General features: G+C 39.3%; 1 protein-coding gene across 1 annotated transcript in view; it reads left to right on the top strand.

Annotated features, from left to right (window-relative positions):
* PLPPR1 (phospholipid phosphatase related 1) overlaps positions 1-14,947 on the top strand; it is a 131,494-nt gene that overhangs the window by 32,451 nt on the left and 84,096 nt on the right. The gene's annotated exons all lie outside the window — the stretch shown is intronic.

The following is a 14,947-nucleotide window of genomic DNA, read 5'->3' as shown; positions in this document are numbered from 1 at the left end:
CACCTCCCTTTTTAAAATTTTTTGGTACTTAAAAAAAAAACTTATTGAAGTCTGATTTATAATGTGTTAATTTCTGCTGTATAGCTCAGTGATTCAGTTATATATTCTTTTATTATTATCATTAATATTATGCTACATGGATTTAAGTTAGACCTGCTTAGATATAAACATATAAGAAAATCTATAGTCAATATACTTCTCAAATTAATTTTTATTGGAGTATAGTTGAGTTACAATGTTGTGTTAGTTTCTGCTATACATCAAAGTGAGTCGGTTATACATACACATATATCCACCCTTTAGATTCTTCTTCCATATAGATCTTTACAGAGTTTTAAGTAGAGTTTCCTGTGCTATATAGTAGGTCTTTATTAGTTACCTATCTGACCTATCCCAATTTTCCAGCTTATCCCCTCTCCTTCCCCCCTAGGTAACCATAAATTTGTTTTCTACATCTATGACTCTGTTCTGTTGTGTAAATAAGTTCATTTGTACCATTTTCTAAGAGTCCACATATGTGATATTATATGATACTTTTGCCATCTGACTTCACTCGGTATGACAGCCTTTATTTTGTACCATTTTCTAAGAGTCCACATATGTGATATTATATGATACTTTTGCCATCTGACTTCACTCGGTATGACAGCCTTTAAGTCCATCCCTTGCTGCGGCCAGCACAACAGGTAGGGATCGAAAGTGGTCGACGCACAGTTTGGGAAAAAGAAACTAGAGACAGAATTAAAGTTTTAAAGATGGGACTGGGGGACTCAAGACTTCTTGGATCAAGAGCCCTGTTCCTCAGGGCCACATCACTTTTATTTAGTGTCTCAGCATGCAGAAAGTATCTGTTGTGCTACGATAAAATCAACCTATGTCCCTGGTCACGTCTCCCATTTTATTGATTACTTTGAACTATCTTTGTTATTTTCTTGTACAAGGGTTATCACCCGGCTGGAGGTCATAGACCCACATATGCTTTGGGAAAACATCTTGATGTGTGCACAAGCAATGTTCTGAACTTGTGCTGACCTGGCATTCCAAGGTCCACACTATGTTTTTCCTTAGTTTAGCAGGACATGACAACCTCAACTAATCAACCCGATGTACTTTTGTTCAGATTATACTGTATTGCTGTATTTTGCTTTCGTTCTTTTCTCATGGCATTTTTCTTATGGCTTAACCAGAGCAACAGGCAGCTGATTATTAACCCCTGGAATCCATGTTGCCCCAAATGACATTATTTTGTTCTTTTTTATTGTGTAACATTCCACCATACATATGTACCACATTCTTTATCCTTTCCTCTGGTGATGGACATTTAGATTGCTTCCATGTCCTGGCTATTATAAATGGTGCTGCAATGAACAATGGGGTGCATATACCTTTAAATTTTTATTGGCGTCTAGCTGATTTACAATGTCGTGTTTGGTTTCAAGTGTACAGAAAAGTGAATCAGTTCTATATATACATTTATGCATTTTTTTAAAGATTTCTTTTCTAATATAGGCCATTACAGAGTAGAGTTCCTTGTGCTATACGGTAGGTCTGTATTAGTGATCCATTTTATATACAGTAGTGTGTACACATCAGTACCAATCTCCCAATCTATCCCTCCCCACCTTATCTCTTGGTGACCATAAGTTTGTTTTCTAAATCTATAACTCTGTTTCTGTCTTGTAGATAAGTTCATTTGTACCTTTTTTCACTTTGGATTCCACATATAGGTGATATCATATGGTATTTGTTATTTGTGTATGTCTGACTTCACTCAATATGAATCTCCTGGTCCATCCAGGTTGCTGCAAATGGCATTATTTCCTTCTTTTTTATGACTAACATTCCTTTGTGTATATGTACCACATCTTTATTCCTCTGTTAATGAACATTTAGTTTACTTCCATGTCTTGGCTATTGTAAATAGTGCTGCAACGAGCCTTGGGGTGCATATATCTTTTCCAATTATGGTTTTCTCCAGATATATGCCCAGAGGTGGGATTCCTGGATCCTATGGTAGCTCTATTTTTTTGGTTTAAGGATCCTCCATGCTGTTCTCTATAGTGGCTTACCAACTTAAATTCCCACCAACAGTGTAGGAGGGTTTCCTTTTCTCCAGCATTTGTTTGTAGATTTTTTTGATGATGGCTGTTCTGACTGGTGTTAGGTGATCAGTTCAGTTCACTTCAGTCACTCAGTCATGTCCGACTGTTTGCCACCCCATGAATCGCAGCACGCCAGGCCTCCCTGTCCATCATAAACTCCCGGAGTTTACTCAAACTCATGTCCATCGAGTCAGTGATGCCATACAGCCATCTCATCCTCTGTCGTCCCCTTCTCCTCCTGCCCCCAATCCCTCCCAGCATCAGGGTCTTTTCTGATGAGTCAACTCTTCGCATGAGGTGGCCAAAGTATTGGAGTTTCAGCTTCAGCATCAGTCCTTCCAGTGAACACCCAGGACTGATCTCCTATAGGATGGACTGGTTGGATCTCCTTGCAGTTCAAGGGACTCTCAAGAGTCTTCTCCAACACCACAGTTCAAAAGCATCAATCCTTTTGCACTCAGCTTTCTTTACAGTCCAACTCTCACATCCATACATGACCACTGGAAAAACCATAGCCTTGACTAGACGGACCTTTGTTGGCAAAGTAATGTCTCTGCTTTTTAATACGCTATCTAGATTAGTCATAATTTTCCTTCCAAGGAGTAAGTGTCTTTTAATTTCATGGCTGCAATCACCATCTGCAGTGATTTTGGAGCCCCAAAATGAGGTGATACCTCATTGTAATTTTGATTTGCATTTCTCTAATAATTAGTGAGTTGAACATCTTTTCATGTGCTTTTTGACTATCTGTATGTCTCCTTTAGAGGATGTCTATCTAGATCTTCTGCCCATTTTTTGACTGAATTTTTTGTTTTTATTAAGCTGCATGAGCTGTTTGTACATTTTGGAGATTAATCCTTTATTAGTTGCTTCATTTGCAAATACTTTCTCCCATTCTGTGGGTTGTCTTTTCATTTTGTCTATGGTTTCATTTACTGTGAAAAAGCTTTTACTTAGGTATCATTTATTTTGTTTTTATTTTCATTATTCTAGCAGGTGGATCAAAAAGATACTACTGTGTCAGAGAGTGTTCTGTTTTCCTCTCTGAGTTTGATAGCATCCAGCCTTATAGTTAGGTCTTTGATCCATTTTGAGTTTATCTTTGTGTATGGTGTTAGAGAATGTTCTAATTTCACTCTTTTGCATGTAGCTGCCCAGTTTACCTTCTATGCCTGTTTTCTGGGGAGTTTTTACCATAAATGTAACACCCTCTTTGTGAGATAACCCATAATTACCTGTGGTGTGCTCTCACTGCAACAAGTAACAAACCCAACTTTTTCAACCACAGGTGTGTTCCTGGTGGTCTTTGGCCAGAGAATATTCTATATGTTGGTTGACTATTTGGTTATGTCCACTCTGGATGATAAATATGAATTGTACCTCCTTAACGCTGGGCATGCTTACTGATAAATGCATCAGCTTTGTCCTTCTCTCACTTCAGGTCTTCTGGGAGATTTCTACTTTTTAACTTTTTATTTTATATTGGAATAGAGCTGATTAACAATGTTGATAGTTTCAAGTGGATAGCAAAGGGACTTAGCCATGTATATACATGTATCCATAATTGGAGATTTGTTCTTAATGGGTTCATATGCTGAAAAGATTTTAATTCTTTGAATGGAGTCACCTTAGAATCCAAACTGAACCACAGTTCAAAAGCATCAATAATTCTGCACTCAGCTTTCTTTTGGAGAAGGAAATGGCAACCCTCTCTAGTACTCTTGCCTGGAAAATTCCATGGATGGGGGAGCCTGATAGGCTACAGTCCATGAGATCGCAAAGAGTTGGACACAACTGAGCGACTTCACTTTCTTTCTTTCTATAGTTCCTATTGGAGAAGGAAATGGTAACCCACTCCGGTGTTCTTGCCTGGAGAATCCCATGGACAGAGGGGCCTGGTGGGGCTACAGTCTATGGAGTTGCAAAGAGTCGGACATGACTAAGCAACTAACACACACACATTTTAAAGTCCAACTCTCACATCCATGCATGACTACTGGAAAAACCATAGCCTTGACTAGACGGACCTTTGTTGGCAAAGTAACGTCTCTGCTTTTTAATATGCTGTCTAGGTTGGTCATAACTTTTCTTCCAAGGAGCAAGCGTCTTTTAACTTCATGGCTGCAGTCACCATCTGCAGTGATTTTGGAGCCCAGAAAAATAAAGTCTGTCAGTGTTTCCACTGTTTCCCCATCTATTTGCCATAACTCCATTTTACAGAGGAAAAACTGAAACACAGGTGAATTAACTTGCCCAATTACACAAAGATTCATATTCAAGTTGTCTAACTCTCCTCTCTTTGAATTTTTACATTTTGCTGCCTTTGCGATACCTCCTCTGTTTCCCAGAATCTAAACAGTAGTAATTCAGAATGCGGTTATCTGGAAGAACACACATAATTCTAAGTAGACATAATAATAGTTATTAAAATGTTGGTACATTGGTAAATATATTACTAGCCTTATTCTTCTCAGCCACAGTAGTTAATGAATCCATGATCAAACTCTTGAGAGAGCCAGATAGTATTATCATACATCAATATAACTACAGGGTTCAGATGTTTTCAGTGCAAATATTGTTAAAAGTGTATTCTTCTTATATAGGGTCATTGTAAAATAAAAATATATAGGAAACTCTTCTTTGAATAAGATAGACATATTTGTAGCAAAAGGAATGAGAGATATGTGTAACATGAGTGCTGAGTACAGGTATATTAAGGTGGCATCAGTTGTTACAAGTGTTTCCCAGGTAATCCTTTTCCTTGTTGGTAACAGCTGAATTGGGTATTTACATCAAGAGGTACTACTAGATTCATTGTACAGTGTTTTGTTCTTCTTTTGTCCAATCACTATTTTCAACCTCTTATGTTCTCTGTCCCTCTTAGTCACAGAGAATTTAATTACTCTCATTGTTTACTTGATCCATCCTTTTATGCTAACTTACCATTTCTTTTACCACTTGGTAGAATTTTTGTAATGGTTTAGCCATTTTTACAACTCTTCTGACCTTTAAGCCTTTTGTCAATGTTAGTTAATAAATCAAGAACTTATTTGAATATCCAAAAGAATGTAAAATAATTTTGAGTAAGTACTCAAGAAAATATATAATCCATACAAATAATTTTAATAAGTATTTTTTTCAAAATAGGCGTATGTTTAACATCACTGATATACTTTAGAAATTCTAAGGTTAATATTAAAATAGTAAATGTGCAGAAACAAAATTTATAAACAGATATTGCCTTCCTGTCCCTTATCAGTTTGCACATGATTATGGAATACTTTTCTGTCTGTTATCTGGAGCAATCATCAAGGGAAAACCTGTGACTTTCCGGGTGCACTTAGTTGTATCCAACTGTTTGTGACCCCATGGACTGTAGCCCACCAGGCTTTTCTGTCCATGGAACTTTCCAGGCAAGAATACTGGAGTGGGTTGCCATTTCATTTCAGCATGTGGTAATATAGAATGTTTTTCATCAGTTCCTACCTAATTGTTAGGGTTACAATTAACTTTCATAGTCCTTCCATTGCACCTTACAGCCAAACAAATTCTAAGTAAGTCTAATTTAGCTCTGTATCTAAGAAGGGAAACATAAAGAAACAAAGGAAAAAGTTTAGTTGTAAGCACCTCAAATGCAAATATACCATTTTTTGGAGTATTCACAGAAGGTTAAATACTGACAGAAAAAAGTAATTTAATTAAATGTTTCATCAGTATTGCATCTCTTACTCTAAACATCTGACTCTATATATTCACAGAGAAAATCACACATGTGGGTCAGTTTAGAAAGATGTGTTTGTCTACAGTTTTGATCTGAGAAGAGAATGTATAGCTCAGGCACTCTTGACTACTCTGTGAGGCCTCCAGAAAAATCTGTAAAAGAGATGGATGAGGTGACAAGACAGATCCCGGCAAAAAGGGGTTTAGGGATTGCTATCACTGAAGGACTAAGGATTAGGTCAGAAATACTTTTGTTCAAGTTCATTCAAGAATCAATCATGCTGTTCTGCAGGGATGCTGGGGGAAATTACAATTTGACCTGCTGCAGAGGAACCTTTTACCCGTGATGGCTTCTGAATAGCTCCTTGTACTTCAAGGAGCTTTTAAGCACATCTTTGTAGTGCCAACGTATCCTGGCCTAGCTAGCACAGCAACACTTCACCATGTCACATGAATATTAGTAAAGGTATTGTATATATGTGTATGTGTGTATATATGTGCACACCCACACAGATATGTACATACACTTACTATGTATATGTATAAAAGCATATGTGTATGTATGCTTAAAAATGGTGAAAAACTTACAGATCTTCATTTCAAATTTTAAATATTTTAAAAATTTTAACTATTTATTTTTAATTCTGTCAACATTCTTTATGAAAATTAGTTTGGAAGTCCAAGCCTATGCTGTATGAACCAAACAAAAATAAGATAAACATTGGAAAGAATCTACAAATTATACTTCTTCATGGGTTGAAAACTGAAAGTAGCCAGACAAATTGTACTCAAATTCTGAGTTTTAGTAAAGTTGCTTGAGATAAAAAATAGTATCCAGATACAGCTATTTGATAACAAAGAGGTCCCATTTCAGAGCAAGAAACTTGTAAAATACTTAGGAATAAACCTCAGAGATGTTCGTAACAAAGTAAGAAAACCAGAAAATTTGACTGGAACTTTTACTTAGTAAAGACTTATTTCTAAACAGGAGCTATAATAGAAGACTGACTGAGAATGTAAGTTAATTTGTAGCACTAGCACAATTCTGGCCAAAGTCTAAAAAGAATTTTCTTTTTCCTTGGCAGAGGCTATTGTAAAATTTATTTGTAAAAATAAGCATTCAGAAGACCAATTTATACTTTTAAAAGAAGCATAAATGGGCAGGTGACTGGCTGCATGTTGCTGTGAAGTGAAGTTGCTCAGTCGTGTCCGACTCTTTGCAACCCCAAGGACTGTAGCCTACAAGGCTCCTCTGTCCATGGAATTTTCCAGGCAAGAGTACTGGAGTGGGTTGCCATTGCTATAAAGCATCGGTAAATACGGTACAAAGCTGAAGTTGCTGTTCAGTGGCTAAGCCATGTGCAACTCTTGGCGACCCCACAGATTGCGGCACACCAGGCTTTCCTGTCCTTCACTGTCTGAAAGCTAAAGTAGGGTTTCTCAACTACACTGACATTTGGGCCAGGTAATTCTTTGTTTGGGGGCTGTCCTGAAATTGTAAGATGGTTTTTAGCAGCACCACTGGCCTCTCTACTTATTAGGTGAGTAGCACCTTCTTCAGTTGTGATAACCAAAAACACCTCTGGATACTGACAGATGTCTCTTGGGGGTCAAAATCATTCCTAGTTGAGGACCACTGAGCTAAAGAAAAAGAATCAGAAATTAATGAAGCAGATTTGAGAGTTCAAAAACTCTCTAATTATATATAAGAAGGTTATGAAAAGGTAGGCATCAATAGGCAATGAATAATAGTTTTTAAAATAGATTTGCACAATCAAGTTTCATATTATACATTAAAGTTGACATTGTGAGTAGAATTAAATAAAGGAATCATATCATTAAAAGGAGCTAATAGAAAATAGACTAAACCCATGTATCTGATCTCTGGGGCAGTGATTGTTGAAGGAAACTAAAAATTCTATCATAAAAACAAACATCAATGTTTTGACACAAATGGCATAATTTAAAAAAAACAAAATTACAGACAGGGATAAACATTTAAGCCCATTATAAGAGATTTAAGATTAATGGGTATATCAGAGGGCAGCAAAGGGCTAGATAGTAAATGTTTCAGACTTTGTGGGGAGAGCCAACTTCATGGGCATGTGACCTTCACTTGAGTTAATGCTCTGTCATTGACATCTTGAAATTCTTAGTGTGGAGCTCCTTGTTTAAAAATTGTTTTCATTTTCTTACCCTTCAAATTATGTAGCTACTTCTGTTTGCAGGCCACATGTTTTCTGTTGAAACTACTGAACTCTGTGGTTGTAGCATAAAAGCCACTATAGACTATACGTGAATGAGTGTGGTCATGCTTGAATAAAACTTTATTTATAAAAACAGCCAGTGGGCCAGGTTTAGCCCATAAACATTGTTTAGCCTTGTATGTCACAAGAGAGTTGGACATGACCAAGTGACTAAACAACAAATACTATAGAAAGTATATAGAAAAAAAGAAAAAGAACCATAAATGAATGTCCCAGTTCTGACATTTTCAAAGAAATAATTATTAACAACTGTTGAATTAATACAAACTTAATGATTAATTTCCATACCAATGAAATCATAGTAAACCTGGTAGCCTCAGAAAACAGTCACAGGAGCATAACTCAAACTTTGAAGAATATGTTTAAAGAATTTTAAGAATTATAAAAAGGCACCTAGCTTTTGACTCAGTACCTTCACTCCTAAGAATTTATCCCAAGAAACAGGTCAAAATTAGAGAATATTGCGTGCATGAAGATATTCACTAGAGATTTATTACTAAAAGAGGGAAACTGATAACAATATAAATATCTACAATGGAAGTATGCTTAAATAAAGTATGATTCTACTGATTTTTTGAAATTGTATACATACTCTCAATAAAGATGATCCAGCTTGTAAAGTTGAGACAGCAACTTGCGAAGTTTTTAGTATTCTGCTATATGAAAAGAACAATCAATCAATGCTGTGTTTGCAGTAAGGCAAAAATTATGAATGGCTAATGAAAAATTCTGGAAGGAGTCAATGAGAAAGAAACCAGAAAACAGTCTTTGAGTTCTAGTACACTGCTGGAGTCCTGGGCCTGTGGTGTTCGGCAGGGCCCCATTTGGCATGACTGTGAACAAGTTACTAAACTTCTGAGACTCAATTTCCTTTTCTTCAAAACAGATGTGATAACATTATACTGTCTATACCATGAGGATGTTGTGACTTAAAAGATAGATATGCTATGGCACAGTGCTTTGCACATGGGATGCTTTCAAATGTTAGCTATTATTATTATTAGCAAAGCATGGGAAATTAAAAGTTCATTTCCTTTTTAGTTCAGTTGTTATGATGTTATTTGTGCCGTTAGAGAAACTTCTAACAGCTGTCTTTTAAAATGTAATGATTAAGACTACAGCAATCTCAGTAGGTAGCAAACTAAAACTACTAAAGCAGGGACAATAAAAAGACTATTTTGAATATTTCACCACTAGAAAAGAGAAAAGAATTGCTGAAATGTCTTACATAAGTTGCTAAGCAAAGTCACAAAGACGATTAGAATGAGCACAGGGAAGGGTAATGAGGGGCGATAATTAAAGCTGCCAGTAGATACGCACACAGGCAAACTCACACACATCTTTCTGTCCTTTAGGACAGCTGATTAAGGCAGCAGAGGAGCAGGCGAAGGGGTAATTATTAAACCAGTCTTGTCATGAACAGGCTCCTCTACCCAGCTTCTCCGCTAAGGTGAGAGAGGAAGAGAAGTCACACCATCACATTACTGCCAGGAATCTTTGTCGTTCACTCCTGGCCCATGCCCTTGTCTGGAAACCCACTCATCCACAGTGAGAGGTGGGGACACCTTGTATGTAGCTCAATGGTCTTGGGGGGCTGACTCAACACGAAATTCACTCTAGTCGTTTGGTTCCAAGAAGGCTCATGAGAAAAGCATTTAACACAGTAAATCTGGGCTTATTCTTCAACCGTATGATGATTTTCATTGCCACAGAAGGCCAGGTTATGGTTTATAAGACTATCCTACCTTTTTTCCCTTTTACACCTGGGAATATCTGTTAGACTGAACTAGACAGTGTTCTGTTTTCCCCACCATGCCAGAATTTGCAAACACCCTCAGCGTGTGCACACATATAGCACATAATGCAAAAGAATATGTTTAAGGAGTTTAAACCAATATATAACCTACAGAAGGTCAGTAGCCTGTTGATGAAAGTAAGATGCCCTATTCCTCCCAGCTCTGAGTTCTCAGCATGTTGACTATGCTTCACCTCACAACACTTGGAGATGCAGGGAGTGCTCCGGTCTAGAACTTTGCCATGGCCCTGCCCACAGGGACAACATTCGTCTTCTTACTGTGGCACCGTCATGAACCCTAGCTGGGCCCCCAGTTTGACCTCCCTGATGCTCCATAACCTCTGCGTGGCCTTCAGCTCCCTCGTTCACTCTGAAATCCATCCGTCACAGGTAGAACTGCCGCAGCCTTGGAACAGGGGCAGGGAGTCCCTCTGTTTTCCCTCCTGGTGCTACTGTCTTATGTGCTCCTTCTTTTTCCCTCCCTCATTTTACCAAAGTGTTGTGGCAGAAATAATGGAAATTCAGGCCCGCTTTGAGCCCTCCCCTGACATCAGTAGACATATCTTCTACAACTGAGTTTCTTAACCTTGGCACTTGTGATATTTAGGACCGGGTGGCTCTTTGTTGCAGGGTCTGTGCTGTGAATTGTGACATGTTTAGCAGCCTCCCTGGTCTCTACCTACTAAACACCAGTTGCAGCTCCCATCCACTTATAACAACCAGAAATGCTTTATAGACTTTGCTAAATGTTCCCTGGGCAGGGTGTCTCTGTGTGCATGTGTGTGTGAAATCACTCCTACTTAAGAACCACTCTTCTGCTCGGTCATTTTGTATGACCTCCTGATCACTTTTATGTAAAAATGCCCTTTAAATGAGCACAATGATTTAAGTATCATTATTCATCACCTATAATTTATGAGGGAATTATTATTAAACCCATTTTTCAGGTGAGGGAATTGAGGTTCTCTTTGCCAAACATTACACAGTTAATAAGTGGTAATATCTGGATTTGAACATAGGTCTAACTCGAACTCTCACCTTTTTTTCTACTATTTAACATTGCAAACCAGAGTATTATCTTGCTGGTTCATAGATAACTTGTATTTTCCCTGTGTCCTCACATGGCAAAAGGAGCAAGAGAGCTTTTATAAGGGTACTAATCCCATTCATATGAGCTGATCACCTCCCAAAGGCCCCACCTCTGAATACTATCTTATTGGGAGTTAGGATTTCAACATATGAATTTGGGAGGGACACAGACCTTTGGTTCATCACAATATACACATAATACATGGAGCAGTATAGTAACAAAAAAAAAAAAAAGAGCTACATTAGTTTAGCTGATATTACATTATTAAAGTGCCAAATATCTTTTAGAACAAATAATTTTCTTACAATTCTGCCTTCTAGTTAAATGGAAAATAATTTATATTTGAGGGTAATTAGATTCACAGGGTTTTCCTTTCCCTGAGCATATTGGTCTCTCAGTTGAAGTTTTACATTATAGATTTCAAACTGGTTGATTCACATAATGGAAAAATCCAGATATAATACCGACCTCAGGTAAGACTTGATCCAGGGTTTCAAACACTATTTTCCCTTCATGTTTCAGCTGCTTTTCTTAATGCAAGTTCCACTCTCAGGTTTTACACTTTGGGCCAGCAGATTAAGGCTCCCTCTTCATGGTGGTGGTTCAGGCTTCACAGCTTCATTTTACACCATCTAAAAAGAAGGCGGCAGTCCCACGAGGGAGAGAGTTGATTTATTTTTCTCTTAAGCCCTAGAAAATATTTGGCTCTTCATAGAGTCATATGCCCATCCCTGAACCCCTCAGTTCAGCCAGAGGATTGGCTATATAATTTGCTTTAGCTCTTCAAGGCTTACTCTGGACTAGTTCTGGGGTCAATCCCCTTTAACTTATAGATCTAAAATTGAGAAGCAGTGATTCCTCAAGGAAAGTTAGGAATATAATTCCAGAAGATGGGGGAATGGATGCTAGGGGGGACCAAATATGTTTTTAGACCAATTCTGTTAATCTGTCTGCTGCACTTAGTAGTTCTCATTATTTCACAAGTCATCTCCCCACCCCACCCCACATTGCCCCCTGCCATCCCAAGACCTCCCCAGCCAATTTTATCACAGAACTTTTACTATAGACCTGTTTCCTTTACCTGGTATTGCTGAAAACTCTTAACAAGTGCCTAGGTAGATACTGTGGTGAACCAACACCCACAAAGCAGGTCTCAGCCAAGGCCAATGCCAGGTGTGCGGACAGCCCACTGTTTCTTAGAGAGGGCTCCCAGCCAGTCCCTATCATTCAATCAAAACCTCTCTCAATCATGGGGACTCTAGGGCCAGATTGTTGTCACTGCAAGTAGGTTAGCAGTTCATTCCTTAAGCAAAGGAAAGGGGCTGTGTTTGAGCACCTCCTGTGTACCAAGCAAATGCCATGTTCATATCATGTCTTCCTACAACCATCTACGAGGTGGGTTTTATTATCCCACTTCAAAGATCATGAAGTGGAAACTCTGGAAGGTGAAGCAGCTTGCCCCAAGCACATCTCCATAAGAGGCCGAACACACATTCACTGACATGTCTCATTCCAAAGCCTGTGCTTTGCGTCAAAGTGAGCCCCCTGGAAAATCAATGAATATGTATTTACTTAAAATCTATTGTACGTCAAGAAATATGCTCAACGTTATTTACATATGAGTAAATATAGAGTATTTCCCCTTTTCCCCAGGAATGAATGAATGGAAGAGGAAAAATGAGAAAGCAGGAAAGATAAAACCCTTGTGTAATGAGAAGAGCCTTAGTCATCCCAGTGGCCCACACAGTACCTAGAAATCATCACCAACGTGTAATAATGAGAGCATCTGCAGGAATGGTGAAGAAGTTAGGGCAAGAGTTCTTTAGGCAGTGACACCGAGTCCCCAGAGAAGTAAGTGGTGGCTGGGGCAGCCCTGTGGCAACAGTGGGAATCAAAAGCAGCATTTGACAACGACGGTGAGCGGGCAGTGTGCACGCCAGTCCCATCACAGGGGGTCTCGGCTCTGCCTCCAGGTTGGTGGGCCCTAAAGGAATTCCTGCTAGAGAAAGATGGTGCAGCAATACACATAGGCTTTGCTGAAATTCAAATTCTGCATCTGGAATAGAACAAACAGGAAGAGCATTTGCTCATTCCTGGGTTATCTTGAAAAGCTAACATAGCCATAACACTTGGGTGTATTCTTCATCTCATAGGGTAGGTATTACGTGGATTTCTTTCAGCTCTGGCAAGAATATCACCTTTAGGCACATCAAAAATGAGACACACCCTCTACGCACCTCAGTCTCCACCTGTCATCCTAAACCCAGGTAAACTCTGGACAGGTTGTGAGTTAAATCATTCCTTTGCCCACGATCCATAATATACGGCAGGACGACACAAAAGCAAATAGCTAGTTTTCTCTGTTCTGTGTCGAGAGGACAGTCAACTGTGTGCGATCTGGCTTGCTGTGCAGACAGCCTAGAGCAGAAGTCCTCGGATTGGGTTCTGCAGAGAACTAGGCCTGAGAGAGTGTCACAAAAGCCACAAAAGAGACCAGGGGGATGCCTGTGTATGCACCCCCCACCTCTTCTCCCTGGAACCTCCCCTGCACCTGCTTCTACTATTGGAGCTCTATGTGAGATTGTATCTACGAATATTTCACTACAAAAGGTTCACAAGCCATAGTCCTAGATGGAAACACCTATCTCTGCCTCTGAAATGCCTGAGTTATGCTCAGAATGACAGCTCCTAAGACAATATGGAAGTCAACACTCTAGAGCCACGGTCCCCAACCTTTTTTGGCACCAGGGGCTGGTTTCATAGAAGACAATTTTTCCACAGACAGAGGGATTGGGGGCGGGGGGATGATTCAGGTGATAATGGGAGTGATGGGGAATGGCAGATGAAGCTTTACTGGTTTGCCCACTGCTCACTTCCTGCTATGCAGCCCAGTTCCTAACAGGGCACAGACCAGTACCGGTCCATGGCCCAGGGGTTGGTGCCCCCTGCTCTAGAGGATGCCAGCTATTGGCGGCAAGTGCCCCCTGAATTTGCATGGGAACCAGTTGCTTGGTATATCATAGTGCTGGGCATGACATCCAGAAAACAGAATTTCCAGAATTTTCAGGAAGCCCGTCCATCTTGTTCTGAGACACCTCCCTCCCCAATTATTCAATCCTTTTACTAATTCACCTGCCCCCAACAAGAATCTCTAGTGAGTTCTAAGTAAAGTATCAGGGCCTTAAGCCTTTGGATTGTCCATCCCTGGTAGCTCAGCTGGTAAAGAATCCGCCTGCAATGCTGGAGACCTGGGTTCGATCCCTGGGTTGGGAAGATCCCCTGAAGGAGGGCATGACAACCCACTCCAGTATTCTTGCCTGGAGACTCCCCATGGACAGAGGAGCCTGGTGGGCCACAGTACATGGGGTCACAAAGAGTCAGACATGACTGAGCACATCCCGACTAGTGGGGTGGCAGATAAAATCTATTTTCCACCTGACCTCCCACCTACAAGTATTGGAAAATGCATTTAAGACAGAGTGAGAAACTTTTGCTATATTTTGAGGTAATTTCAGCTATTCTGAGAAATGACATGACAATTCTAAATTTGATTGGATGTAAAGTGAAACACCCAGTTTGGCTCTGTCCATTTAAAGAAAATTATGTATGAATGTCTGAAACATATACATATAATACCTAAATGTATATAACCAAACCAGTACTTCATCATTGGAGAAAACAGCCAGTCAGTTTTTAGTTGGTATTTTTACATTTTTTTCAACAACTTACATGAAACCCCTCTCTGAATTCCTCTCCTGTTCCTATTAATGTGTGGGAACCTGCAGGTTGATATCTTGGCCTAAATCTCCCCTGGTCTTATAAGGATGAAATAACAAAGCCTCTCACCTCCTTAGGAGAGCTATTTTGAGGTATGATAAAAAGTTGCTATTGTGCTTTTAGCCTCTGACAATTGACAAATGTAAAAAACTGGACAAAGGAGAAAGATTCTGCAAAAATTTTCTGTACAAATCAG

This window comes from Dama dama, chromosome 16, assembly GCF_033118175.1.
Source record: "Dama dama isolate Ldn47 chromosome 16, ASM3311817v1, whole genome shotgun sequence".
In the NCBI taxonomy this organism is placed as follows: Eukaryota; Metazoa; Chordata; class Mammalia; order Artiodactyla; family Cervidae; genus Dama; species Dama dama.
This window is presented reverse-complemented; position numbering and strand designations above follow the sequence as displayed.